This window comes from Chelon labrosus (assembly GCF_963514085.1).
Source record: "Chelon labrosus genome assembly, chromosome: 1".
Taxonomy (NCBI): Eukaryota; Metazoa; Chordata; class Actinopteri; order Mugiliformes; family Mugilidae; genus Chelon; species Chelon labrosus.
The window spans coordinates 13,362,539-13,368,857 of NC_140337.1; positions in this window are offsets into that span (position 1 = coordinate 13,362,539).

Below are 6,319 nucleotides of genomic sequence, written 5' to 3' on the forward strand. Positions count from 1 at the left end.
TTGCCTGGAGTAATGAAAGCCAGAGATGTCTATTAAAAATCTATTCATTGGCTCTCACTGACTTCTAGGAGCAGTGCAGCTCATCAAGAACAGCAGCGGCTACGGAGTGAAGCTGATTTGCATTGCAGGCAAAACAGGAAGCTGGGAACACTCTTCCAGTGTTGCCTTTTGGCTTGTAATCGTCAGTTTACACTACAGCAGAGGCCGCTTTTAAATATTCACAAGCCCAGTGAGGCTTGAATTAGACACGTTCAAGTGCACAGAGTGTACAGCCTGGTTGCAGGAAGACAAATAAGTAGAAGCTTACAGGAGGTAATGCTGATTAAAATCATGTCAGACAGCAGTGCCGATAGGACGTCTGGAGAGTTTTCAAGTTATAGTTTCAGTTACATTACGTGCAGAGCATATAGCCAAAGTTATTCAGCCTACTTCGACTTTCTAGGCATGAAGCACCAACAGCAACAAATACATAAATATGTTATCAGATCTTAAAGAGCACATGCACAACTATAACAAAAAAGGTTCATAAGGCAGAATTAAAACCAAAAAGAAAATTAAATGAGTCAAATTCCACCTAAAACATATTTGGATTCTGTAGTTACAGCTTTATATAGTGTTTTTTAGTGGCAGAGTTCAGCGTGCTGGGTCCCTACAGCAGACTGACAGGAAATGTAATAGAACCAGTAAGCAGCCACCAGGTCAGGAGCTGGAAAAATACAAGACGAAAAATAAACTTTCTAACCTCATGCACCAGATGGTTTGTTTCACAGAACCATCTGGGAAGTTGTCCTTGAAAACAATGTGGCAGCCGCTTTGAAAAAATACTGCAGTGACTGGATGAACCATTTGATTACTAGATAGATAGATGCTTAGTGTCTATTGCAGGCTAACTTCAACCCAGTCAGATTTATCAGTGAACAATTTGACGTATTCAGAGAGCAGCAAAGAGGAAACACAATAATCCGCAATTTGCTTGCTAGCTTTGAAAGCTAGCAAGCAAGGAGGAGCTAGTCACGTAGTTAGCACGCTGGTAATACTTGTAAGAATTTGAGGAGAGATCATCATCACGCCTACAGATCTGCTCACAGGATGTTGATTGTTCACCCTCTCCTGCGTCCACAAGCGCATAACGTAGTTCAAAGCCTGGCAAGGTGTCTTGTCCTGTGATCTCAAGATCTAACAAATCTGGCGAGAATCCACCTGTTTTGAAAGGTAACAAACTTTCATGTTCGACTTTTAAGTTGGATGTGGATGCAGAACTGGGCAAGATCAGTTGGATAATCACAGAAAGAAGAAAAAACAAGCTTTGAGCTGTTGCAGCTGTTGCGTCCTGGGTCAAAAATGAACCATCAAACTCAATACTTTGATGTTTTCTCATTTCATTGAAATCCCAGGTGCATTAAAACAATCTTAATGTGATGCTGTTAATGACAATAGACTATGCAGTCATGATCTTTTTATTTATTTTAGGAATTAAGTGACATAAATCTATTGAAACAAATCAACAATAATAACTGCATACTGTATAAATGGCTTTCCATCACGTTCTGGATCTACACTCAAAAATTGGCTTTCCACAAACTATAACGCCTTTCCTTAACCAAGGCTTTTTTTTCTTAAGTTTTTCTCCCCTGAGAGTAGAAATGCATTTACACTTTATTCCTCCATCCAAATCGTCTTGAGAATATCCATCTTAAATCTACGCTGCGCCCAAGGAAAATGAAAAAAATAAATAAAATAGTCTCTTTTTTTTCCCACAGCCGGTGTGCATTTCACATAAACAGTCAAGTGATGTCAGTCATACTCAAATTCCAGCTGTCACTGCAGCAGTTTTTCTACTGGGATAAGCCGCTCACTACTTATGCTATAAGCCTTGAAATTGTTCAGTAAATAACAACATAAAAAGTGCATCTCTTCGTAAGGACAGGCAGGAAGATAACGCAGTGATGTGGGATGAAAACGACACTGACATGTCTCATCTGCAAGTATTCATGTGGGAGCGGCTTAGAAATAAGCAACATGTGAGGGGAGTGTGTGGGAAAAGGTGGTGGTAAGGAGAAATCGGGGAGTCACCCCATCTGCACTCCTGCCGAGAAAGAGCAATGAACTTTGAAGTTTCTTTGGAGCACAACCAGCAGCTCACTTGCAAGGTTCCCAGGAGCTGTGCTCGGTGTGTGTTCGAGTTAGAGTGAGTGAACAAGCAGGCAGAGATAGCCTGTCGGGTCCAGCAGGGTGAGATGAGGACCAGGCACTGGATGGGATTTGGCCCCCCTCTCGCCTTTGATTCAGTAATTGAGGGCTAAGACTGGGAAGGAAACTGACAGGCTCTTGGCCCTAGAGGGCCGACCTCTAGCCCCCTATACTCGTCAGGCACTGGTTCATTCCCAGAACACTCAGCCTATGCTGGGCCCATACATTACTCATTTAAAAGAGAACAGAAACACAGAGAGATGAGTTCACTGTTATCTGCTTGCTTGGGGATTGTCTAGACTACACCTACCACCTGTCTTCTTCAGCCAAAGTCAGAGCAACTTTCCAGGAGCAAAACTATTTGTACAGAAAAGCAGGCTGCAGAGTAGAAATGTTACCTGAAGGAAAAGACTAAAATTGGTTTGAGAATAGAGACACTGGAAATTTACATCCCAGCAGGCACGGACCAGCAATCTGGCAAATGTTAGATGGGCTGTCCAGTCCACCTCGTGCAGCAATGTGGTTTGAAAAATTCAACCTGCCACATGATGTTGGAATAGCCCATCTGACTTGGGGTTACATGGACACAAATTGGCTTCCTATAACCAGGGGAACGTACCGGGTCATAACAAATCAACAACCTTTTGTTCCGTAAGGCGTCACACGGTCCGGAGAGTGTTGCAGAAGCTGAAGGTTCTGGCTGTCCAGTTTCAGTGACTTGCCGATTTCTGTGCTTCTACCGCTAAACGGTTTCATTCCTTTGTCTATTTTAATCGTATTTATTATCGACTTTGTTGTGCTGTAACTCACAAATGATCACAGTACAGGTATGGACAACACGGATCCCAATTTTGTGTCTGTGTTTCAGTTGAATTACATTTGATTGTAAATACCCTTCTGACAGCTTTAAATGGGACTAATGTGTCAGGCTTGGCTGCTGTCAGTCATACTCAGTTAAAATACATTTGAACCCAGAACCTTCTTGCTGCGAGGCATCAGTGCGCCCTAAAATACAATCATCATCATCACCATAAAGATTCATACATGAATCCTCAATATCATGGTCCATGGCTCTGAAACAAAGGCGGCGCTGCTAACTAAATTTATTAAACACTAAATGTATTGCTCAGCTTGTTGTTTGCTATGAGTAGCCTGATATTGAGCTGCATATGTGGGGGAAAACAAGGCCGGTCCAGGTGGAAATTGGCTCAAGATTTACACCCAGTCCAACCCTGAGTCCCATTATTTCACCTGCTAACAGCTAATGGCAGACAGCTAGCATGCTCACAATGCTGACATGTTTATATCTAACATACTGTATATGTTCAAACTGCAAAAATTCCATTGCAATTCAGCAGTTGATAAGATGTTTTAGTTTAGTTTGAAGTGATGGGCCAGCGACATTGCTATAGGATATGAATGTCAAATATTTCATGAATGGTATTTTACACTGAGAAACTACATAAATGCTCTACGTCCTTCAAAAAGCTACCGAACCATTCAATACTTTCTTCTCATAATCTTTAACAATGCAGCTCCCGTTTAATACAAGCTCTGTATACGCCTCTAGAAATGGTAAAATTCACAAAAATGTGCCCTACACATTCGGTGGTAGGGAAAAAAACGGCGAAAAAAAAATAAGTTAGATGAAGCTGAAGGTAGATTTGAGGGACAAGCCTTTGCAACAACCTCTAAGTATGACTGACAGCAGCCAAGCCTGACACATTAGTCCCATTTCCAGCTGTCAGAAGGGTATTTACAGTCACATAAGCCCCGGATTTGTCCATGACTAACTTTTGGAGCAGCTTCTCTCGGGCACTCCGTCGCTTAAAGACTGTAAGAGAGGAATTTAAATCAGGTCAGACAAAAATATATAGAGAGCAACTGAAGGAGCATCGTTTTTAAGCTTTTGTAAACAAATTGCTGAGCACAGTATATAAATCCCCAACGGAAGGGTAAACCATTAGAAGGCCTTTCAAGGTTCGGGTGCATTTAACACAAGCCTGACGCTCAGTATTTCCATAGATGGCACTGTTTCATTGCAGAAGAGACAGAAGGGCTCTTTGCTGCCCAGAAACAATGATGTAGACCTCAGTTTAACAGGAGAATGATGTCATGCCGTGACAAGCATCGACCCACGATTCAGCTGCCCGAGATTCATGTTGTTTAAATGAATTTGAAACGATCTAAGACTTGTGCTAACTAATGTGTTTAAGGAAAACTATGTGCTTCTTTATTTCTGCGTGCGCTGCGTTGACGTTGCCACCGTATTTATAGAAAAGGATAGTTGCTCTGAACACATCAGAGCCACTGTCAGTACAAGAGAATAATTATTATTCTCCCCCGAGATCCCGCGGAGGGATAAAGTGGGAGAGACTCGTCAGGAGTCTGGGAAGTGTCTGGACGAAAATGTCTTTTGTGAGTCTCGAGTGTGTATTAAAGCTCCTTTGTGCTGAATATTAACTTCAGCGTATCACTCTCAATTTAATTTTGATTGCGCAGGATGGCTGTAGAACAACTTTAATCATGGCGTAATTGATTTATTTTATGTGTCGTCTGTGTTCGGGCGCAATGTGGTGTGAACTTGGCGCGAAGAAGGAAGACTGTTGTGCACTACTTAGTAAAGTCATATGCTAGTATTTGAGTTCGCACCACAGATACATCTTTAGCTGTATTTTAGTACTAATCAGAAAATGTTACCCGTTAAACATCAGCACTTATCATTAGCACTGCGAATGTGTTAGCATGCTGTAAAACATCACAAAGCTTCGTGATACTGTGGTTGTGTATTCATGTCTCTGGCTCTGTGCTTCGAGGTTATCTGCACTCTGGAAGTTTTCAAATATATCTCAGTCTGAATTGGGGATTTATCATGAACAACAGATTTATTTTTTTTTTTAATCTTTCTCTAAGTCTCAGCTTAAAAATCTGTTGTTCTTCTGGGAACCAGTGACATCATTAGTTCTTGGAGTAACTTTTCAGCGCAGATTTCAAGTTCCTGTCTCTTTGAATCCATAAGAAAATGTCTACACTCCACACAAAGTCCGCTTCCAGCAACAAAAATGGCAGGGTGTTACGGCTGAGTGTATTGCCTGACTATAATAGATGGTCAGGTTATTTATTTTTGTAGTGAGGGGAGCTTGAAGCAATCCAGCGGAGACAAGCCGAGGCTGCAGCTACATTAGGCTTATGTAGCCAACAGGGGCATCAAGATACTAAACAACAGATTGTACAAAAGTTTTACTCCTGATTTGAACAGAGGTGGGGTGCAGGCCTTTTTCAAAGATCCCCAAATACAAATTGGAAAAGTCAGCCAAGACCAGCAGGACTGAGAGGGCAGATGATCACTGACAGGACGAATGTTATTTTTGCTGCTATGTGTGGAGAATGAAGCAAAGGCTACAGGTTGGGTGATACATGTCAACAGCGAATAAGCAGTTTCCTCAGAAAGTTTGCACTATTTGTATGGATTTTTGTTACTTGGATGCAGTGTTATTCACTGTGTGTATATATATATATATTGGTTCTTGTTCAGCAGTGAGGTAACATTATTCAGACTATTACTTTTTGGACACAGAGGCAGTCGGCTGACTTTGAAACGCCCACCCCCACAAGCTGGGCTGATTGTTTGCGTGTCCTTGTACACCGAGGCAGCGCAACTACACATGACAACTGAGAAAACGCAGCTTTCTCTGTCAAAGCAGCAAACAGACAAATTTGTTGTTTCACTTGACAGCAACCGCCATCGACACTGATTGAGTTTCCGCGCAAGAACTGACGAATTGTCCCTGTAACATTTACTAACACAGCTATCGCAGCAACCTGCTATGCCTAATGCGCGAAAATAAATGTATGACGATGTGTTTGACTTTGTTTGCCAAACAGGGAACGATTAAATAATTCACAAATGCAAATGAGGTAGACAGGGACCAAGAATTGTCCCCTCCTTCAATATTAAGGTGCCCTTAGGCAAGGTTTTTTTTTGTCCACCTATACTTTTGGAGACGACAACAGTAGGATGTCCTGTTTGTTCTGGGTAGTTGAAGTCTGCAAATGTGTTTGAAGGTAAAGCTAGGGCATTGTTGGTGAAGGACTGTGCATGCTGAGCAGGGCTTAACAGGATATGTTG